At 39.2% G+C, this 24,516-nt stretch overlaps 1 protein-coding gene across 3 annotated transcripts in view; it reads left to right on the top strand.

The window, feature by feature from the left end:
• Ankfn1 (ankyrin repeat and fibronectin type III domain containing 1) overlaps positions 1-24,516 on the top strand; it is a 406,041-nt gene that overhangs the window by 219,311 nt on the left and 162,214 nt on the right. For all 3 annotated transcript variants that reach the window (XM_087202565.1, XM_004859789.3, XM_087202564.1), the window contains exon 3: positions 12,164-12,298. The gene's annotated coding sequence lies outside the window, so the exon portion shown is untranslated. The remainder of the gene's footprint in view (positions 1-12,163; positions 12,299-24,516) is intronic.

Here is a 24,516-nt window from a genome sequence, read left to right as displayed (position 1 = left end):
TTGAAATTGAGTACACTGATTCCTTCCACTTTATTTTTCTTTTTCTAAAATTGTTTCAGCTCTTCTAGTTTATTTGCCTCTCCCACTATATTTTTTCCCCACTATATTTTAGAAAACTCTTTTCTGTATTTACAAAAAATTTTCTTGAGTTTTGATAGGAATTGCGGTAAATCTGTATGCCAACTTAGGGACCTGATATTTTTAGTATGTTGAATCTTCTAATCCATGAAGATATGTCTCTCCATTTATTAAGATCATCCTTGCTTTTTCATTGGAAGATTGTACTTTTCAACATACAAGTCTTATACAAGTTTTTTTATATTTATCACCCAATTTTCAAATGATGAATCATGATGACTATCTTGTCTTAAGCTTTTTGGCCATTTCTTTATTTTGAGATTTGTTCATTTAAGCCTTTTGTAAAGTATTGACATTAATTCCACCTTATACATAAGAAAATTAATAAGTAGAAAACCAGAGCTTTTGCTCATACCTCCTGATTCTAATCCATATTTAATTTCCAGTATCTTAGACTTTTCCTACAGTGGTCCCCCAGCTTAGGTTGCCTTCCTCTGTAATATTCTACAACAGTCTACAGCATCCTTAATCCCAAGACCTCTTAGATAAGAGTTCAGTAAAGAAAGGTATAGATTCAGAGAAAAGAAGAGAGGAATGATTTTGGATTACATGAAAGCAATAGTGAATATTTTTTAAGCAGATCTTAAAACATTCACTCTAATTCTGGGATCCATGTGTGATGCCTGATGCTCTCAGTCTGGATTTACTCTCAGTTCAACTACTCAGTGCTGCGAAGCTCAAAATGAGCTCTCCTTGTTTTACTGCAAATGTGCTTCTCTGGACTATGTATAACCCTCTTCAGCCAAGTGGGTTCAATTCAATCAGTTAAACTAGCCACAGTTCCTCCATCTCTTTCACATTGCACCGTTAATATTTTCTTGATGCTGGATAAATGCTCCTGAGTATTTGATTTTTCTCACTACCATGTCTGAGAGAGCTGGTGAGTATGTAGTGTGTGTGTGTGTGTGTGTGTGTGTGTGTGTGTGTGTGTGCTTTGAAAAGTCAATGCCTTTTGGAGTTGCAAATGTCATGGAAAATCCCTCCTTTTCCTTGATGCTGAAAGTGAAGGACTAAAGAAGCAATGGGGACTGATGACTATCTCTGCTTGTCTTTGGAAGACTAAGCTGGACTGTTGAGGATCTGAGTAATAGTGAAGCACTGTGACTTCCCTTTCAAATAAAGAGGAGGCTACCATGAATGAAATGCAGCACAGAGGGAGGAAGGAAGGTGCCTGTTGCTGTCATTTTAATCCTCGCTGAGAAAACGCTTGGATTTACTCTCCAAATAATGAATGAGTTGAATAAACCATTGAGCCTCTCATCCCATTCACTGCTTTGCTATCTGGGGTGATAACTAGTGGGTCTGACGATGCTAAGGGGGAACTGCAGGGAAGGACTTGGCATCTGCAGTCCTTGAGAAAGCTCCGCTGAACAATCTAACAAAGTGGCCAGAGCACCCAATTCGGACCCTCTAGTGACCAGCCTCATAGGAGTTCAGAGTCTGGGACAGAGTGAAGAAAGAGAAATGGACAGGAGCCTAAAGACAGGAAAACTGGGCCAGCAATCCAAGGACTGAGCCGACATCTGGGAGGCCAAGACTGAAATAATAGAGATGAGATCAAAAATGAATGAGCTGGATCCTTAGAGCTTTCTTAAACAGTACAACTACAACTCCCTTAGCTTTCTTTCAATTCTTCCATTTTTTTTCTTTCTTCTCCAATTCATTAAATGTCTTTTTGCAGCTGTGTGTTTTAGGACAGATACTCTTGACATTTGTACAGCAAACATGATCTGGCATTTTTAGAAGAATGGAAGTTTGTCCCCTCAGCCGAGAGTAGTTTTAATGGGGAAAGTGGCATTTACAGTCCAGTATTTAACTGACAGGGTGAACTGCCTGTATAATTAGCGGGCCTTCTCACCCAGCCATAGGTCTTCAGTACTATGTTTGAACGTGCAGATACAACGAACTTCCTCACTCCTCCTTCACCTTAATACTCTCAGTTCTCACTGTGACAAAGCATAGAGGATTCTCTCTTCAATACTAAGATTTGACATCCTGAAGTCATGGAGATAAACCGAGGAGAATTTCCCATTTGTCAGATTGGTGAGATGCTTCTTGCAAGGGTAGGGAGATGAGCACCTGGCAGCAGAATGGGTCAGAAGGCAGGCGTTCAGTGCCATCGAAAGACCCCTGACTGTGCAATAAATGTCAAAGGGAACATGGGAAACAGGGAAGGCCTCTCTAGAGATTTATTTATACAGCAGGTCACCAAGGGCGAGAGGACCCTTTCTGAACTTTGCTCTTAGGAGCATACATTTCATTGTAGGCCTGGCCTCAAACTCCACATAGAAATATTTCTGGAAGCATTTAGAAAAACCCATTCTGATTGGCACTCAGAAGAAAAACATTAAGTGTGGGTGGAAAGAGAAGAATTTTCTCTGCAGCTTGCCTGAGCACCCAAACTACCCAGATTCCTTCCGCAAATCACCATCCTCCAGGCAGCCACTAGAATAATCAAAGGAGCAAATGCTTGTGATTTATGGTAAGCAAGTAGGTGATAAGTACTAGTCTTACCAACAGAAACATCATCTTGGTTTTATCAAAGACAACATAAACAACTGCAGAGTTCTATTAATGAGGAAATATCTACATTAGTTGTTATTTTTAGAGAGAAAACATTTCCTAATAAAGAACTTGTTTAAAGCAGATTTCAGTGGGCTCTGGGGAAAGACTGGTTACATATATTGAGTGTATTGACTCTGTAGCATCAGAACATATCGATACAAACCACGGCACAAATAAAACCTGGTGTGTTTGTGGCAGAATGTCAATCTCTGTGCTAAGTGCTCCATCAGCCTCTTCGTTGCATAGCATGTGAGCACCAGAAATGGGCCTTAGATCTCCTAGTTTGATCTCCTCTCTTAATAAAGAAGACAGTTGAACATGCTTTCTTAAAAAGAAGCCAGGTGAATCTTCAAGAAGTGTTTAGTTGCTGTTAAGAGACACTGCAAGTCAACCTGCCTAGACCTTTATGTAGGAAGGGAAACTCCAACTGTCTTTATCTTTGACTCTTGGGGAAGGTGTGAATCCCACCCACCCAATTCACATTTGCTTGTTGGACTGCTGCTCATTTGCAGGGTAGGACAGGTTCAGGAAGTCCATTGTGGAATGTTTGTTTAGAGGGCCAGAATCTAAACTTCCACTCCTTGTCAGGGTGATTTTTCTTTAAAAAAAAAAAAAAAAAGACAAGAGGTACAGGAAGAGAGAGACTGCAGCACTGCTGGGACCAGCAGATGACTGTGCTCTTTCTTGCTACTTTGCTGTTGTTATTGTTGTTTTCCTGTGGGCCTACAGGTATCAGGTTTATCACCAGCACTCGGACTGGGAATATGGCAGGCAGTATGATAACAATTTCCTTCCTGGCCTGTCCCTGAATGGCCAGCACAGTCAACACGTAATCAGACCATCTACAGCTGCACTGTTGCTGTTAACAACTTCATTATACCCGTGATATTTGGCTGGGTAATTCATTTCCCGAGCAAGGCAATATCTCCTAATATGCCTAATGGGTTGAGTGTAATTTTATAGGCTTTTGAAGATTAACGTGCCCCCCCCACACCTTGTGCTTAGCTTTGCCCTAATATGGGAAACAATGATGACTACCATTAGGAAACAGCATTGCCCTGTTCAGGTTTTTAGTGTGGATTGGGTCTGCAAACCACAAAGACAGGAAATATTAGTGATTGGAATGATACATTTTATGTTGGTCATTTAATATCACTGGTAACTGCTTTTGTGCTTGTCTCTGCATTTAACCTTCATATGAGGTCTCACCAAGGATATTAAATAAATTTTACAAAATTAGTTAATTCTGGGTCCTGGGGGTGAAGTGGGCTTTGGTATGATATGCTTACTGTTACAAATGCTGTTGGAAAAGAAAGAACCAGATCAAAACTAAGAAATCTGATCCATGCATCACATCTAATGCTCAAGCTGCAATTTTTCTTTAAGCTGGACAGAAATATAAAATGTATGCCTCTGAGTTCTCTTTCATTCTGTTCAATTAAATACATATGTATTAAAGATCATCATGCACAGGGGCCCCACTCGAGGAACTCAGAGGGAAATTCAAAAGTTGAAGAGGGCTGAGTCCTGCCCTTATGAATATGTCAATCCAGTAGGAAAGTAGATACAGCCCACATAACTGGAATCACCATGCTGAGAGACTAAGCATAGTTACAAATACCGCAGTGACAGAGGAGAAAGACATTCATTCCACTTAGGGACATAAATGAGAAGTGAATACACTGTTTCAGTGCTGCCTTCTTTAGTCCACCAGCCAACTTGAATTTTTTTTTTTAGGAGAATCTAGTCTCCTGAGAATCTGACTTGAGTTAACTTCTCGCTTAGGAGAGTTAGGGTTTATCTGATTTCTAAGTGCTTCTTGGTCATCACTGATGATGACTGGTTCCAAGTATCATGAATGAAAATGGAGAAGCCAGCACAAAAATAGGTCTAAGAATTCTTTGGTATTTTCTTTTATCCTTTTATCTACCATGGCACCTCTTTTCTTGACTTTGTAAAATTAAATTCTACTAGACAGACTCCTGTCAGCAGCTAGAAAATAGAAGTTGATCCTGTGCCAATATTTTTAACTCCAAATATTTTTGTAGAATTTGTTTTCTTTTTTCCAATACTGAGAATTGAACCCAGGCCCTCACACATGCTAGGCAAGTACCCTAACCCTGAGCTACATCCCTAGCACACTACAGATATTTTAGCATTATAATTTTTTAAAGGAAGAGAAAGATGAAGAGAAACATAGGCAGAGGAGCAAGAAAGGTCTCCCTAAAATTAAGCAGTCTTTTATCCTTCAGTATTTTGACTCATCATCGTGACCACTTCGAGCTGTCGATTGAACATGGGCCTCATGGGCTCATTTTCATCCTTGCTAACAAAGTCCCTATCATTTGATGGGTAGGTGTACATGTCCATAGGACTTTGGAGAAGTTGAAACCATGCATCCTGTTAACTATTTTATTCTCTTAATCTGAGCAACCTTTTGCTGGTTTATGAATTATCAAATCTTAGATCTTTAACTAGTTCATTTTAAAATAATTTGAAAATTCTGCACAACATTCTGAAAGTAACTGGGGACCCAAAAAATATCTTTGGTTTTCAATTCCCAACAAAAGGCCTCCCCAGAGAAAAGGCCAAAATGGGTAGTATAAATGGGGAAGGCTCCCGGTGCCTCTGGGAACGATCCTAGTCCTCTACCACAGTCCTTCTCCAGTCCCAGTCTCACTGGACTGAGGCATGACTGAGATCTCGCTAGCAACCCATTTGTGGCACACACTGTTCATTATGCCCAAATCCAGGGGATCAGAGAATATAGATGGCCTTGGGCATGGTGTAAGGAGAAGCGCGACCTGTGCTGACTCCTCTTGAGGAGATTTAGGTGAATACTGCCACCTATTGATAGGTGAAACATGTGCTACAAATTCTAACTGACCTGACCTCATGCTAAGGCTTATCAGAGGAGGTCTCATTACATAGTTGGCCAGAGGATCTTAACGGCTTTAAGTTCATAATTCTCAATGCATCTGTGATGAAAATGTCTGTTACACTCATTTAAAATGACTCACAAGATGTATTTCTGATAAGAGGCAAAGGGAGTAGAACTACCCTGAGTTTACAGTCTGAGGCCTGGGTTTGAGTCTCACCTTGGCCCCTAAGTGCACATAAACAAGCTAATCTCTCTGACCTTTAGTTTCCCCATCAATAAAAAGTGGATAATCCTACTTTGTAAGGTGTGAGAATTCAGTGACCCGGGTGCGTGGCACACAGAAGGTATGTGGTCACTGGCAGAATTCAGTATTATTTTTCCACTGAACTGTTAGAAGTAACTATTTGGGATGCAATGATTGGTAATATGACAAACCACATCATGTATCAGGCTCTGGTGAACTCATCCACGTGGGTCAGTTATCCTTAGGCAATGTTCCTTGTCTGGTAGACTATCTTTGACATCCAAAATTAGGACAGTGTGAACATAAATATTGAAACTTTAAGTGTGCCAATTGAGAAAATGAGGATAAATGGGCTTCATTACTGTACGTCTCCTGACTGCACTGGAGGATACATGGGGTTGAGGCGATAAAGAATTATGATAAAACTTTGGAGTTGCGTATAAATGGGGCTTTGTGACCTGCTGGATAAGATTGAGACTGAGAGCCAGGCCTAGGAGGCTCACATTCCTTCCTCGGCATGGTGTGGGGGATCATGGGCTCCTACAGACAATAGCGGATTCATAGCTGGAGAATTCTAATGATGACTGAAAGGAGGGGGCAGTCAGAACAAGAAGACTTTTCAGCAGCGCAGACTGATTATCACACCGGTGCTCCAGCCTGGCGAGCGGCTGTGGAGAGGACGCACGAAGCCATTCTTGGAAAGCTCTCCTCGAAGTGTTTGCAATCTCCTTAAGAGAATCCCACTTCTCAAAAATGCAACACTGGAAAATCTCCCGTGATTAGTTCAGATAAACACTCTGTCATCGACTCACCCGAGAAGAAATATGGACCAGCTTTTTTCAAAGAGTCCTTTTGAATGCCATGTGTCTAGGCTTCCAAGACTTAGAGAAAAAATTCCAAAAGAGTGTTTCTCAGGATACTTTTGGACCATTCCTTTTAGTCTGGAAGGTCAACTGGGGCTTAAAACAAAATAATCAAGAAATAACCTGCCTCTGAACAGTCTGCACCTTTTGAAAAGGTCTCTTCTGGATTGAATAGCCATTGCCCTCCCCAACCCCTTTCTTTTTTCTTTGGGGCTTAGAAATGGAAAGGGAGGAGGAGGAAGAGTGTCACATTCATTACTAACAACTTTGCACATAATAAGCATGTTCAGCTACACCCTGGGGTGTTCGTTTTCTTTTCCTATTTTTTGGCCCCTTTTTTAGCTGCTTTTGATAAATAGCACATTTTATTTTTGAAAAAAGAATCAGAGCCGTTATTGAGCAGCCGCCCCCTCAAGGAAGGTCAAGAGATTAGAGAGCGGAAGTAGGCTGGCCAGACTCTTTGCTGACCACAGTAAGGGACCGCCACTTTCTTCTCATAATTTACTTTTGAGATTCTGATGAAAAGGCTCCCCCCCTAAAAAAAAAAAAGTTAAACATTGTATTGCTAGAAAATAGCCATCAAAAAAATGATCAATTGAAATTTATGTCTTACAAACAAACCACGTGTGACTAACTGCACGGCAGACATGCATTTGCAGTGATGTAGGGACATTCTGAAAATATGGGCAGGATTTTGGGGTGGGAGTGGGCATTACTGGCTACGAGATTGGTAGACTCTGGTCTAATTTCACAAGTGTCTGAAATTCTAAGCATTGCATTTTACAAGTCAAACAACAGTATGTTAAAAGGAACCTCTGAGTTCAACTTGGGCAACTCTCTCATTTTACCAGTGGAAAAACTGAGGCCTGAGGGTAGAAAACAATGTACCCAAGGTCAAACAGCAAGGGAGGAGTGTCTGGAAGACACAAGCTCAAACTCCCCATCCCCAAACCCATGTTCTTTCCACTGAGCTGAACAGCCCCGTCGGAGGGCAATGGGCAAACTCTCATCCTGAAGGAGGAAGTCTTCTTTGGGAGAAAACTGCACCACCGCCAACACCCTCCACAAATGGCCCTGTGGCCTGCTCCAGGCAGGCCTCGGTTACAGCCTTGACTGACTCCTTCAAAGCATTCTAGACACACCTTTGTGCCTCTGGAGACTCTGCTGCCTGTTCTTTTCTCTGGCTTAAAAAAGTGCCTGGACCATAAATGCCCAAACTACATCTATGTGCATGTCCTAGAATCACTAACATCGGTATCCATAGGCTAAAACTTTAAAAATCACCTTCAATCTCTCTCTCTCTCTCTCTCTCTCTCTCTCTCTCTCTCTCTCTCTCTCATCCTCTCCAATTCCTACCCTTCACTAGCTCTGTAAGTTCTACCTCTGCACTTCACTTTCATTCCCTGGCATCTATTTTTGCATGCCCTCACCAAAAGTGTCTTTCTCCTTGCAGGTTCTCACTTTTTTGATTCATTGTTCACAATGGCTAGACTAGAAGGCTCTTATTCAACTGCACTACTAGTCTCCTCAAACAAACTCCTATCACAAACTCTAGACTCTTTAACATAGCACTCAAGTCCTCCCCAGTCCAGCCCTGGTCTACGTTTTGAGCGAAGTTCCATTAGATCAGCTCAGGACCGTTCATTCCAGTCCTGTCCACTGGACTTCTTATCCTTCCCCAAATAGTCCAGGAGCTCTGTGCCTTGGTTTCCTTCCTGTCTCTTCTTTTCAACCTGCAGGAGTCTCATTCCTCCACATCCATTTCAGATGCAACCTTCTCTATGAATCATCCCTAGGCATTCCAGAAAGATATAATAATTCTTTTATGTTCCCTTAGCAGACTGCTCAGACTTTCAGAAATGGCACTTATTTAGTTCTACCTTATAATCAGTTGCACCTCTCTCACTAAGTAAATCTCTTTTATCTTTGAAAAATGCCTCACTCTCTGTACTCCTCCCCCCATATTGCTTCACCTGATGTTTTACAGATAATAAATTTTTATTTTTTAATATTCATTGAGCACTTACTTGCTTCGAGGCACTAGGGCAGGAAGTGAAAGGCTAGAGGAAGAAGTTTTTTGGGGTTTTTTTTAATGCAATCTCTTTCTTCAAAGGAGCTAATCAGTAAGGCACGATCACAAATAACCTAAGCAAGTGAAATAACTGTGGGGGTGGAATTGGGTGGAGGGGAAGTTCTGCGTGGGGAACAAACATTCTCTGTGTTCCTAAGGAGAGCACTGGCATTATGACTAGAAGGGAGGGGTGATGGGAAGAGGAGAGGGAAAAAAATAGCAAGACTGCTTTTAGATTCCATGTCTGTGCTGGAGTCATTATTAAGGTCCTCTTTAGGTCTGACTGATCTAAGTCATCCTTCCCCCAAAACCAGAATAATTATCCTAAATCAGGACTGATCATTTAGCTCCCTGTTCTAATGTTTGCTGTTCAGCGAATCAAGCATCACATAATTACAGTCGTATGAGAATAGTTATGGAGAATACCAGTTTGTGGAGATGACACAAAATCCAGGAAAAAAACTGAAGAACAAAATGGAAGAACAGTCTGTAAAAGTGCAGGAGGGAGGCACAATAAGAATGATCAGTATGGGTTGAAGCTAATTAAGAAAAATTAAAGAAGAGGAGCCTTTAGTGGATAGTCACTTGGTAAAAAAAATTAGATGTATCAAAAGAACTTTAAACTTGTTTCAATTCTGAAACTCTCCACTACTCTTGGAGGGGGCTTTATTCATTCAATCAATGTATACACATTCAACACACCAACAAAACACTAAATATGTGTTGAGTGCCTTCAAGGTGCCAGAAATTCTTCCAGACAGGAAAAACATACTAGTGGGTAAGAAACTTTGCACTTAAAACTCTTACAATAGAATGCAGATGACTGAAGCTAAATAAGTGCAATAAAATGTAATGGATGTAATGATGGGAGAGTATCAGACACCATAGGACAGGGCACCTAAGAGCCTAAGAGCTAGGAAAATACCCCTGAGATGTGATGTGTAAACCAAGACTCCAAGGCTATGTAGAAGTTAGCCTGACAAAGGGGACTGAACATCTAGGCAGAAGAACACCATATGCAAAGCTCAGGTGTAAAGAGAGAATCTGTCCTGTCCAAGGAACTGAAACATATTGAAACAAAACTACAGCAAGTAGAAAGGTGTTGAGAAATTAGGGTAGAGAAGAAAGCCGGATCAGAGTGTAGAGAATGTTCCTAAGGCATGTCAAGGATTTTATAGTTCATCAATAGGTCCTGGGAAACATTAAAGAAGGTGACACCATGGATCAAACCTACTAAGTATGTAATACAAATGGCTGGAAGAGTGGGTTAATGAAAAAAATGAACTAAAGGATTTCCTTTGCAATGGACTGGGACATTTTGACTTGCACTTGAGTGCAGATTGAATATTCTTTATCCAAAATGCTTGGGACAAGAAGGGTTTCAGATTTCAGATTTTGGAATAGCTCCATATTTATAACGAGATATCTTGGGTCTAGGGACCAAAGTCTAAAAAAGAAAATCATTTATGTTCCATATATACCTTATACACATAGTCTGAAGGTAATTTATATAATACTTTAAATAGTTTTGTGCAGGAAATGTTTTATGTTGTGTAATATTCTGCTTATGGTGTCATGGCTATTGAAGTATTTGACGTATTTTGATTTTCAGATTAGGGGTGCTCAACATGTGTATTTGCTCCAAGAAGTGGTGCAGCTGTGATAAAGGCATTGGCCCCTTAGTTCTGCACAGGAGATTGAGCTCATGACCCCATAAGCAGCCCCTGACCTTAGTCATGTTACTCAGAGTCACCTTGGCCCAGCAGATAGAACATAAAGTAAATCTGCATCAAAGCCAATTTTTCTAGATGTTGGGGTAAAACATTTTACCTGAAAATTATTTAGACTTAAGCTGCAAAGGAATAGTCTGATCCTTTCTTAATCCTTGATGGAAAAAAAATTGTCTTCTGAAACTCAAGGGCATGAATATTCCCAAATGAGATTATTCATAGCAATGCTACGTGAGCAAATAAGTCCAAGGGCAGAAGGGGTGAATAAATACTTCAGAGAGAGAGATTTTTTTTTTACCTTTTTGAAAAAAACAGAAAAGCTAAGATAACTGTGAAAAGCTACATAGTGTTCTTCTCTTGAAAATCCAAGTTTTCTGAGTCACTGAGTCTTGTTTCAGCTCCCAGCTCCAGAATAGCCACCTGTTGGAGTGAGCTGCCAGAGAGCATGGTGTCTCTGGAAAGGGGGATTTTCAAAAATACAAGATCCCATTCTCAGGATTCTAGGTAATTACCAAGCCAAAGATTAACACACTACCCTCTTGTTTACAACCAAGACATTCTCCAGATTTACCACAGAGCCATATTTCAGATTTAGGAGTTGATTTGGCTTCAGGCATAAATAACAAACCAGACTCAGTGCCTGGTAGAAGGGTCCAAAATCATTTCTGACGTCATCAAGGACACTAAGCATTCATTTCCAGAGAGGTATCTGAATAGAGCTTCAGAAAGATTCTTAATGCTGTTGCTAGGGGTGTGTGTGTGTGTGTGTGTGTGTGTGTGTGTGTTATTCATACTATCAGAAAAGCCTTCCTAACACAATCAGCAGCATGCACAGGTCATTGGACATTTTATATCAGACAGAAACATAGAAATGCCTACACATGCAGCTTTCTAGGAAATTCATTTTGTGTGTTTCATTAGTCATGTAAAGCACATCATGACAGAAGCCAGATACACCATCTGTGGATATCACAGAGGAGCATAGAACCTTCCTCCCAAGACAGAGCTTCTCCATCCTAAATCTCATGTCTGGTAACTACTTTTTCATACCAGCTTAGACAAAAACTTGAGCCTACACTGAACAGCCCTGACTGGATTTAGAGCTTCCTTGCAGGGTCCCCTCACTCATGCCGGGGGCATATACGGGATTGCACAGGTGTTCTATAGTAAGGGTATGTGGCCACCACCTGTGTGCTTCTATGGTCCCCAGCAGTGGGCTGGCTGTCCCAGAAGAGCTACAGACACGGATTGCTGGAATAGGATCTTGGTTGCCAAATGACAATTCTTCCCCTGCCTTTTATACAGCAAAAAGCTAACTGGCTGCCTCGCTGTCCTTCTGCATACCTCTGAGTGACAGTCACTTCCGATTCAGTATTGTGTGCCATGGAGCTTGTTCCCACATGCCACCCCGAATGATTCTCACAGATACAATAGGCTAAGCACACGGAAGTCATGGCATCCTTTTCCTACACGCACACAAGCTTGAGAAATCAAGCTGTCCCCGGGCTGCAGTCCCGAGAATACACCTAGATTCTGAGCTGAGCTTTTTCCTCCTCCTCTCCTTATCCCATGCATCATTTGTCTTTTTATTTTGCATTAAAAGTAGCTTAGTGATCATGGACTTCAGCCCTTGCTTGTAGTGATCCTGTTCGCATTTTACTCTTGACACAGAATAGGAAGGAGGTTCGCTTGCTTTGCGCAGAAGCTGAGCCACAGGAGAAAGCAAAGCCAATGTGATTTATTGAATGAAAGCACTGGACAATTATCAACAACTTGTTCCTCTGCTGCCTCGAACAACCTAAGCTGGTAAGTCAAATTTATTGTTGTCTTTCTTCATGTGTGGGGCTTTCTTAGTCACTGATTATTTCTTTAATGTGTTTGTGTTGCTACAGTGTAAATACTAAAAAAAATCTGCATCTTCCAAAGTTAGCTGCAGGCGGTCCACGAAGAATGCAACCAAGCATACACACAGCAGTCTGCAATAGCGCATACACATCCAAGTGGAGGGACAAGGACGGGGGTGGGAGCACCACATTTCTGGTGTCTGATAATTGGGCAATCTCTTTGCAGCAAGCTTAATGACATTGTTTGCATAACTGAATAGCATTAGCTACAAAAAATAAATTGCTCTTTGGTTGTACATAAGCATTTTTCCAGTCAGGTTCCTGAGTACCTACAAAATACCTGTTGGTTCAGGTAAAAGATGGGCCTCACTCAACATGCTGATAATCCTGAATACAATCTCCGGCATGTTACTATGTCTAGTCCAGTTTGCAGGCTGGGCATGCCGAGTGTAAGCCCAGCAGTCTGTCTGTCCCAGATGAGCATGTCCATTAATAACATCATGATCGTAGTGTTAAGGATACCTGCCAGTGGAACATGATGGACATATACTCACTCTCCTTTGACCCACTGGCCCTTTTGGACCTATGCTTCTTAAGTCTTTTCTTTATTCTATTAATTACATGTGTGGTGGAATGCAATGGATTCAAAGTGGGATACTGTAAGTGTCCTCTCAGTTGTGCTGGTTGTTGGCCTGGCTAAGGCCTCAGGGAATACCACTGAAAATCAAGGGTGAGTTTGTTTCTGTAATGAGTTCCATAAATTCCCATACTCTTTGACTTCCTCACTTCCTAAATGAGATGTAAATCAACCTCTGCAGGGGGGAAAAAATAAATGGAGACAGACAATTCTTTTCCCTCCCTGTACCGGTCTCCTTAGTCTTTTGTTTGCCTGGCTACCATGAAAGTTGATGGCAGCATCAATCCATCTCTGGTGAGCTCAGAGTCCATATAAATGTCATATAGAGTTTAATGTCTTGGGTGCACTGTATCTGCCATATATCATGGGTCATACAGATGAAGTTGTAGCCTTGGGTGCTGACAGAGATGGATGATGTTAGAACAGTTAGCAGCATGATTCTCTAAATAAAAACTGAAGTCAGGAAATCTGAGAGATGGGTGAAGTTTTGCCTAGTAGAAAGGATCCTCGTGCCACTTAATCACAAGAGAAGGGTCATTCTCTGGTGTGATTTACTTATTTTACTAATGATGCCATTCTAAAGGGAAGGAGACAAAATTGCCTACTGGTTAGAGGACTGCTGAGATGTCTGGATAGTAAGATCAATTTTGCTGGTTCTCACACTAAGTTTGTGTCTTTGGAAAATTCCTTTAGCCTCTCTGAGTCTCCATTTGCTATCCTCCATTCCTTCCATTCCACATTGTTTCAATGAACACGTGATAAATTCAATTAAAATATGTGTTCATGAGGTACTAGTTTAAGATCTTCAGTTACAGGGTGATTTAGGTAATCAGGATCATTGTCCACACTCCTTAATCCAGAAACTGGCAGAGGAGAGTATATGTGGGGATGAAGGGCTATATGTTCCTTCTCTCAACTAAGGATCAAGAGTACTCGAAAGCACGATCAAACTTCAGAATTAAAGGGCAAACGGATGAAGAGTGGCATTTTAAAAAATCAAATTCACATAAATAGACTATGAAACAATCAGGACCTTTTTCAGTATTGATCAGTAGTAACTGGATTTCTATGCTTATAATTCCAAGATCCTAAAGATTTTCAATATTTTGAAATAAACATACAAGTATTTAGGGGTGCAGTTCAGGTATGGATAGATTGCATGTATAGAACTTAGAACAACTTTCAGTTGCTCAAATTACCCCCACATCCCTACACATGGAATTAGTAGCTAGCTGTAAATGTGCTAGGACTTGAGAAGTTCTGGAATGTTTATTTGCCAAAAAAAAAAAAAATTAGCCCCTCTATGGGGTTACGGTACCTGAAATTCTTTCATTAATGATGCAGTTAGATTTTGCTGTCTTTTGTAGTGCACAAACATTCTTAGAAGAAATAACAAAATTAAGTCATATCATAAATGCATATATTAAAATTTTCTACCTCAAGAGTACTCCAAAGAATGTTAAATTATTAGGTTAATTATTCTGCTTTCTACTTTCACGCTACCTCTCTCCAAGAATTTCCTTTATAATTATTGTTTCACTCTTGATAGGAAAAGTAAGCACTCTTTAGGGCAAGTTATTTCCTTCTTTTTTTATGGAATGCTTGTATTAGACAATACCACCTTGATGTTTTATAGTTCCTTGAGAGTCACATGTGAAATACCAAACTCACTATGCTTTCGCCTTTGAAATTCATGTTTTTTATATCCCTCTTTGATTTGTTTTGTTTAAAATTATTAGTTGATCCATGATGCATCCAGTGGACCAGCAAGGCTCACAGAATTTATCTTCAGGTTTGCCAGTTCCTTTAGCCCCTCTGTCCAATCACTAACACAGTGTGGCCCATTTTACTTCCTTTGTCTTTTCAATCCATCCAGCTCTCTCCATCCCTGTTGTCAAAGCTGTAGTTGAAGTTTCCAGTTCTCACGGTTTTTGTTTCTTTAAGAGATTCATACTTATTTATCCCTATCACTATTCCCACACCCCTTCCCCTTCAAACAGTCCTCTCACTAGTGCAAAATTTCAGATCTCAGCTTTTTAAAAATATCTTTTATTTTTACCTGACACATAATAATTGTACATATTTACAAGGTACAGTGAGACGCTGCAATAATACATGTACAATGATCAGATCAAGGTAACTGGTACATCACTTAAGCTCTCCAGCGCTCCTTGTGCACAGGTTAAAGTCTACGCTTCCTTATCATGTCTGTGATGCTCCAGGTGATTTGACCCTCCTGCCTCTCCAGGTGTCTTCCCCAAAGTCATACCATGGTTGATGAAATGTACCACTGTGCATGTCACAGCCCAGAGAATTCCCATTCTTCCTGCCTCCAGCACTGATCTACCAGCCATCCCATGACCTTCCCCATCTCTGTAGCCTAACCTGAGCTGTTATGTCTGGAATGATCTTTTCCATCTTTGCTGGTTAATTCGTCATTCACCACCCCAAATCTGTTCTCTGGGCTGTTTCTCACCACCTTTCCTGTGAAGCCCTCCCATCTCCCACTAGGTTAACCACTCACCCTTCTGTGCTACTTTTAAGTCTTAGGCTTTTTGAGAGAAATGTTTAAGTCAAAAAATAGATATAGACCCATATTGCCTGTGAGTCCAAGATCTGTGTGCCTCAATTTCTTACTATATAAAATGGAGATACTAGTCCTTCCTTCAAAATGCTAGTATAGGATATAAAAAGTTGATCATATAAAGGCATTGCAGGGGACTAAATGCTTATGCCCCGCCCCTGTTCATATGTTGAAAGCCTAACTCTTAGCTGGATGGTTTTAGGAAGTGAGGCCTTTGGGAAGTAACAAGTTCCTGAGGGCAGGGCCCTCCTGCAGGAATTAGTGCTCTCATAAAAGAGACCCCAGGGAGCTAGCCAGCCTCTTCCACTGTGTGAGGTCACAGCAAGAAGACTCAATGAACCAAAAAGCAGTCTTCAGCAGACACTGACTCTACAGGCGCCTTGATCCTGGGCTTGCTAGCTTCCGGAACTGTGTGATATAAATTCCTGTTGTTCATAAGTTACCCAGTTTATTATAGAAACCTATACAGACTAAAAGAGGCATTATTTTAAATATTGTCTGGCTCACAGAAAGTGGTGGAGGAGTGTATACGATCATTATTATTTCATGATTTCACACACTACACCATTTCATAGTTATATATTTTTATTACTGCCTTCCTTTCTAACTTTGAGCTCTTTGGGGACAGGTAGGGTGACCCATTCATTTTAATTTCTCTAGAATCTTCCCAGTTTTAGCACTGAAAATCTTGCATCTTAGGAACCCTCTCAAACTCAGGCAAACCAAGACAGTTGCTTTCTCTATGTGAGCCACTTACCTTGCTCTGTCGTGGGTTCCCAGGATCTACTACAGATTACACAGGTTACTGAGGAGATCACTGATAAGCATTTGTTCACCTACAGAACTGATATTATCTTTTCACCTTCTTCCCCATAAGTGTGTGCTTAAAACTTCAAAAAATCCGTCCTCTGGGCTGGGGATTTAGCTCAGTGGTGCCGTGCCTGCCTCACAAGAGCAAGGCCCTGAGTTCAATCTCTGGTACCAAAAAATAAAAAAGACCTCTATCTTCTTCCTAGTATGGAGTCACATCTGACATTTTGAAACTTAGTAATGGGAAAAAATATATATATTTATATTTTATATATATATATATATTTATATTTTATATATATATATATATTCTTTCTTTCTTTCCTTTTAAAGGGCACAGGAGCTAGAAAGGCTACTTCCACTCTGTTGTATGTCATCATTATAATAGAACTGGCCACTCTTTAACAATCAAAGGCACACTTGTCATGTTACCATCAGGTAGAGAATGGAAGGGGTCAAACTTTCTTTTCTTTCTAGTGACAGGCAGGTGAAGCCTGAAGTTCCACTAGTTTGCATCCCAGCCTAAGAACAATATTGTCCCAGTCAGAAATGTTCCCTTCACTCAGTGTATGTGTCTACCCAGCTGTCAAGAATGGCTAGAAGTCCCATTTCTAACAGGTTATGTCTTAACAACTGCTTCTCATCCAAACTGGCTCACTTCTTTTTACACAGTGTGAATATACTGAGAAATTCCCACAACCAAGATCTGATGAAACTCAGGCTCTGAAAGTGCCAGAGTTCATAATGAGGACAAGAAGTCTTGTCTTCAGAATCGAGATCTAGGAAGAAGCTAACAGGCAGCCAGGTCAAGCTATCTTAGGAAAAATAATAGCAGAAATAAGGGAATGGGTTTTGGAGTCAGAGTTCAAATCTTGCTGCTCTTTTTTCTAGTTGTAAGGTCATAGACAAGTTATCTAACCTCTCTGGTTAGCCTGTTTGCTTGTTTATAAAATGAGGATATGGTAATAGTACTTACTTCTTCATAGGGGTGTTATTACATTTTATTTTAGCCTGTGGAAGAAAAGCTTGGTTGTGATAGGTCTATTGTCAATCACAGATGGCTCTGGTAAACCTCAGAGCACAAAAGACGAAGTGTAAAGGGAAAGGAGTCAAGGAATGAGGAAAGACAAATGAAAGTAGGTTTAACTGAAATACCAATAGCTTCACACACACACACACACACACACACACACACACACACGGACAAATAACCCACCGCATTTTATTGTTTGCTTATATGTGATGGCTTCCAGAAAGCCCTCAGGACAGTCTGCAGGGGAGAAATAGAGAAGAAATTATTTGTTGATTTCTGCCAGTTTCCTGTCTCTCACTGGTCCAGTTTTTCCCATTTTCAGATAGTGTCATCCAGTCTCTCAGGGTTACCACAAGTAGAGCTCAACCCTAGATGGGTCTCAGTGGGTCAGGGCTGCTGCAGCTACTGTCACAGCAAGGAGGCAGTGCTGTGGAGAGGCAGGACGGTGGAGGAAGCCCTGGCTCTCTCTCTAAGCAAGCAGCCAAGTCCAGAAAGCAGATGGTTGTGAAGAAAATCTGAGGGGCACCACTCTCCGCTGGCTTCTCTGGTCATTGTGGATCTGGTTTTTCCAGACTGTTACCACTCTTTTTATTTTATTTTATTTTTGGGGGGTGGGGGGGTACTGGGGATAGAACTTGGGACCTTCCACTTGCGAGGCAGGTGGCGGAACCACTGAGCTAAATCCCTGGCCCATCACTCTTTTTTTATAACTCGGCTCTTCATGTATTCACATATCCTCACAAGTCTGCAAAGTATAGAGAGATCTGGCTACAATATTTCAAAGAGTAGACATTTTTTATAAGCCAAATTTACCAATTATTTTATGATTTGCACTCTTTGTGTCTCTTCTAAGAATTCTCTTATAGTTTCTCTTGTATTTTCTTCTAGAACTTTTAGAGTTTTAGCTTTTAAATGTAAGTAGTTTTAGCTTTTGCATGGTGCTATACTCATGTTGCAGAGACCCGTCTGTGCTCAAGTCCCCTAAGCCTATCTGAAGGAGGAAAAAAATGTACCTTTTTTCTTCAAGCGAATCCATGGGTTTAAATTTTTCTCATTAAAATAATAGGTAACAAACTGAAAAACAGTGGTATAGACACAATAAAATATTACTCAACAATAAAAGTAAAGAACTATTGATGCACACAATATGTATAAGTCTCAAAATAATCTGAGTTTAAAAGACTGGATAAAAAGGGATACATTCTGATAATTCTATTTATATCAAATTTTAGAAAATGGAATCCAATCTGTAGTATCAGAAAGCAGATCAGTAACTCCCTGGGAACTGATGAGTAGAAAAAGGAGTTCGTTTAAGGAAGGGAAGAAAGGTTACAAAGAGATATAAGGAAATTTTTGAGAATGATAAATATGTTCATCATTGTGATTGTGGCAGTGGTTTCATGGGTGAACAGTTATGTTAAAGCTTATCAAACTGTACCTGTAAAAGCATGCAGGTTATTACATGTCAATCATACCTCAAAAGAGCTGCTATGAAATAATAGCTGATATTTATCAAGCACCTATTTTTAGGCACTCGGCTGAACCATTTACATGTATTCTCTCATTTAAAATTCTGATGTTGCTTTTAGATTATTACATGACTTAGTATTAAGTTGAGGAATAATGTTATTGATAAGGAAAGTGAAGCCCAGGGAAAGAAAATAACTTGCTCAAGGTCATATAGTTAGTAAGTACAAAAGACATGACCTAAGTTAGATCAGCTTTACATCAAAGTCCCAAATTTTAATTCTGTGCTTAAAACTACCATGATTATCTTGGGGTTAAAGAAGGAATAAAGTATAAAGACAGGCCTTAACCTGCTCAGATTTTCAATTAAATTCTCTAACAAGAAATGCTATCAAAGGAGTGATATCCCAGACTTAATACAACAAAAATAGTTTCCCTGGGCTGGGAATTTAGCTCAGTGGTTCTGCCACCTGCCTCGCAAGCGCAAGGTCCCAAGTTCGATCCCTGGTACCAAAAAAAAAAAAAGTTTCCCTGTCCAGTCTCCTCCCAAGACTTTATTTTACTGACTGAGTATCTCATTCCAATTTTGAGTCTATTTTTTCCTGTTCAACTCAGTGGTACAAAGAATAGTGTTGTTATCATTTTCAATATTTTCTTGTAAATGTTACAAGATTACATGGTGTATCAACCAGGATCCTAGAAAGAAGTATACAACACATTCAAGCAGGGTAACAGAGGAGAAGTTAATAATGGAAACATTTACAAAGGAGTGGATAGGTTAAGAAAATCCAGTGGAGACTAGTAAAGCCTGAAGGGACAAAAGGAAGTAGAAATTTCTGTAATGCAGGCAAAAAAAAACAAAAAAACAAAAAAACAGCTACATGAAAACGGATATTACCCGACAGAAGTGCCAACACTTTACACTCCATCTTCCGATGGTGCCTCCCATTGACTATATAACAATATGTCCATGAACAAGGAATATATATCTATTTGTTTAGATTTTCTTTGACTTGTTTCCATAATTGTTTTGTAGTTTTCGGAAAATTGTTTTTTTTATGTTATTAAATGTATTCCTGAGTATTTTATTCTTGGATGCTGTTATAAATGAGGTTGGTCCCTTAGGTCCACTTTCTTTTAATTCAGAAAGTAGGAAAAAAACAAAAGGTACATTTATATTACTTTATATTGTGTTTTATATTAGCCTATGCCATTTCCTTTCCAATGCTCTTTTTTTCTCTCCATGTGGATTTGAGTTACTGCCTACTGTTCTTTCATTTTAGTCTGAATGAGTCCCTTAGCATTTGTTGTAGGTAAAGTCTAATAACAAATTCCCCATTTTTATCTGTCTGGCAATATCTTAATTTCCCCTTCAACTGAAGTGAAGTTTTTTGGGGTAGAGAAAATTTATTTGACAGTTCATTTCTTTTATCACTTTGAATATGTCATCTCAATTCCTTCTGACCTGTATGGTTTCTGGTGCAAGATTAACGGCTAATCTTTTCTGAGAATCTTTTGTAGACACTAAGTCATTTCTTTCATGCTGTTTACAAGATTCTTTGTCTTTGGCTTTTGACAATTTGATTATGATTCATCTAGGTGTGTATCTCTTTGCATTTATCTTACTTAGTTTACACTATGAGTTGTGGATGTGTCGATGAATGTTTTTCATCAAATTTGGAAAGATTTTTCTATTATTTCCTCAAATATCTTTTATGTACCCTGTCTTCCTGTGGGACTCCTATTGTGCTTATATTGGTACTCTTGACAGTGTCCCACAGATCTCTGAGACTTCATTTTTCTTCATTTATTTCTTTCTTCTCAGACTAGCTAATCTCAATTCATTCATCTTCAAGTTTGCTGATTCCTCTGTGGCTCAAATCAGCTGTTGAACTCCTGTAGTGAATTTTTAATGTCAACTATTGTGACTTTCAACTCCAGAATTTATATTTAGTTGTTTTATAATTTCTATCTCTTTACTGAAATGTTTAATATGGTGAGATATCATTCTCATAATTAATTCCTTTTAGTTCTTTAAATAAAACTTGAAATAGTTAAAGTCTTTTGCAATAAGTTTAACATTTGGACTTTTTCAGGGGTAATTTCTATTGGCTGTTATATTTTCTGTGTATGGAGCATAATTTTTTGCTTCTTTATATGTCTCATAATTTTCTGTTGAAAGCTAAGCAATTTAATAACATAACGTGGTAACTCTGAAAATCAGATTACCTTTCCTCCCCGGTGTTGTTGGGTTGCCTAATGATTTTTCAGAACTAGATCTGTAAAGTCTGTATTTTTTTCTTATATGTGGCCACTGAAGTGTCTGCTTGGTTATCTTAGTGTTCAGAGAGTGATGAACATAGATTTCCTTACATACCTAGACTCTCCCATATGCAGAGGTTGTCTGTGTGTTAGGACAAGCTTTTAACACTTGGCCAGGAGATTGACACCTCTGCCTTAGTCTTCACTTCCTGCTTGCACAGAGCCTTAAATACAGACAGGGATGAGAGCTTAGGACTTTCTCAGAGGTGTTTTTTTTTTTTCCTATATTCTTAGCCCTAGGCATGGATGTGATCTGCTATAGTCCCAGGAACATGTCAGAGTTCTTCAAAACCCTCTATGAACATCTTATTCCCCAGCTTTTGAAAAATTTTAAACAATTTGTGATGGATTTTTTTTGACAATCACCCAGAAGTAATTTGTCCTTAGTGGATTCCAGGTCAGATAAGATAAGTATAATCCTTTTCAGTGGGGTCTGTCAGGAAACCAGCAGACAAGTCAAATCATGACAGTTCCCTAGAAATGGAGTTTTAAAGGAGTTCCAATCTTATTCTTCCCCTTCCCATAGCTGGAAGGCTATAGTTCTAAACATGAATGTGGACTGTTTATTTTTAAGGCTATCACAGGACTGCAGAAGATGGGGAATAGGGCAAAATAAAATGCCACAAAACCTGCCATTCTTCCTTAATGCAGCCCTTTTCTGCAACAAACACTTCTTTGATTGCTCCAAACCTTTGTTTCATGTTAAAGATTCTGAATGTGTTAATTCAGATAACTTTTGCTAGTTTTCTCATTGGTGTTATGGAGGAAGGATTTTGGAATGTCTTTTCTTTGCCCTTACCACTGATGTCCTATTCTTTTATTTTTAATGTTTATGTGAAATTTTTATTTAGGTGTACCACGCGTAAATGACTTTCTAAATGTCCCAATTGAAGAACCTTTGTCTTTTATTAGGAAAAGTAAATTTTTTAGTATATTTTGTTCACAAATATATTCAATCTTCACCCTCCTTTATTTTAAATTCTTCTTTTTTAATTTTTTAATTATTTTTAAGTTTATCTATGTTCCACACTGCCCTCTAGTAATCTGAAGTTCTACTTCCTATTTTACTACAAGTTACTGTAAATATACATACCAAAATATTTAAGATTGCATTTTTCTATCAAAATAAAAACTAAATAGTATAAAAGGTACATAAGATCAGATTTCAAGACAATATTTAAAACAAGTAAGAAAGGGCCGGGGATTTAGCTCAGTGGTTCCGGCCGGCTGCCTTGCAAGTGCAAGGTCCAGAGTTCAATCCACGGTACCAAAAAAAAATGTTAAAACAAGTAAGAAAACTGAATCTTTACAATACACTTTTGTGGCTCTACTTTGGAAAGACTTCGTGCTTCCAATAATTGCTGCTATTTAGTGAATGACTACAATGCACCAAACAGGTAGTAAATTTCACTTGTTGATTAATCTTCACAAGTCTGCACAAATATATTGTTATTGCCTATTTATATATGATTAAATAAACACAGAGAATTTAAATAAAGTGCACAAAATCACATAAATTATAGATAAAAACATCAAGATTCAAGTTTGGATCCACCTAAACCCACAGCCAAAACTACAATGATTTTCAAGGGCTTGTCCTTTTCCGTAAGAGTAAAAAATTAAGAGTACAGTTAGTTGGGAGAGGCATTCGTATTTCTAAAAATAGATACCAGAAAATCATCTTTCTGGAAATCTTTCATCTAACCAAATTTTTAAATATATAGAAGAAAAAAACATAATGATAGATGAAAGTTAGAAGAGCGAAAACATGCTAAAGAATAGCCTGGAAGAAAGGGACAGCTGGGGGAGTGTGAGAAGGAAGTCAAAGAGACAAAGTCAACCTGAGTGGATGGAAGGGAACAGATGGGAGATGAGCAGAGACAAAAGGAGCCATGTGAGTAGGTGTCATCAGTTAGAGGGCAAGTCACTGGAATTTGATCAATTGACAAGAATTTATTTACTGGACTCCTGGGCATTGTGGGAGATACAAAAGAAGGTAGAGTTATTTTGGGAATGATAATGATGTAGACAAGACAGATGGCTTGAACTGGGGCATTAATGCTGAACGAAAAGCTAGAGACAGAAGGCAGAAAGAAAGAGGTTAAGGCAATTCCCATGTGAGCCAGCTTGCCTATGAATCTGGAATCTGTGTGGACATAGAAAGAACAAAATTAGATGAAACTCTGTAGTTGCTATTGAGCCAAAGATAAAGAATTCGTAGATGAAAGGAAAGGAAATCACCTGCCCTTTCCATTTCTTCTTTTATGAAAATTAAAAGATTGATAAAGGTTTATAAAACATACCCACCTACACATACACAGTTATATAATGCCTTGCATCCTTCTTCCAAATTTAAACATGTTCACTTAGCTAAGTCAAGGCACAGCCTAATGAGTATGACCAAGACTGATTAGTCTGACCACCTTGGGAAAAACTAGGAAGTCTTTCTGACTTGGAGGAAATTGCAAATAAGACTTAAAGTGACTAAGGGCATTTATCAAGGTGGATCTCCATGTATTGAAGTGAAAGCAAATCAAAGCTGATGTTAACAAACATAAAACCTATTTGAGAAACATGATGAAAAAATAAAATTTCCAGCTATTCCTCTGGCATTATAAGTAACAGGCTCTCTTATATGCATTCATTTATTCTAATGTATTTATTGAGGACCTCCCATAATAAAAACATTAGCTACTGTGAGTCTTCCTATATACTAGATTCTTCTCATGCATTATTATATCACATTTTCACAACAATTATATGAAGATACTATTATTATCCCCATTTTATAAAAAGAAAGAGGAGACAGACAGGTTCAGTAGTTTGTCCAAAATCCCATGGTTAGTAGGGGAAAGAGTAAGAATTTATATCCTAATCTGTTTTATACTTCTTCTTCCTGAGGTAGGTGCATTTTAGGCAAAGACAATATAAAAATTAAGATTTGGCGGTCTTTGCCCTTGAAGAGAATATAGACTAGCTGGGACCCAGAGAGCCAAAAAATTGTATTACAATAAGACATTTATTTTTCTCGAGTTACAACCAACCCAACACATGAATAATTGGGTTATGACCAGAATTTTAGTTTTAATTTATGAAAAAAGTCTTGAGTTATGACCCAAATGCTGCCCACTTATACTTCCAGATGGTCTCAGATATAGACTTGACCCTTAAACAGTTCTGGAAGGAACATTACAACATCCTTTCCTGTGTGGGGTTAATTGAGAAATCCTGAGCCAATGTCTCTCTAAGATCTCTCTGATATGTCTCTCTGAGATCTCCCTGGAAGAAAGTGTGGCCTAAAATTATACAGGAGAGAGACATTGAAGG

This window comes from Heterocephalus glaber, unplaced genomic scaffold (assembly GCF_053883595.1).
Source record: "Heterocephalus glaber isolate CG9 unplaced genomic scaffold, H.glaber_assembly_v1.0 deba00001773, whole genome shotgun sequence".
Classification (NCBI taxonomy): Eukaryota; Metazoa; Chordata; class Mammalia; order Rodentia; family Bathyergidae; genus Heterocephalus; species Heterocephalus glaber.
Note: the sequence above shows the minus strand (reverse complement) of the source record. Positions and strands in the feature narration are given on the sequence as shown.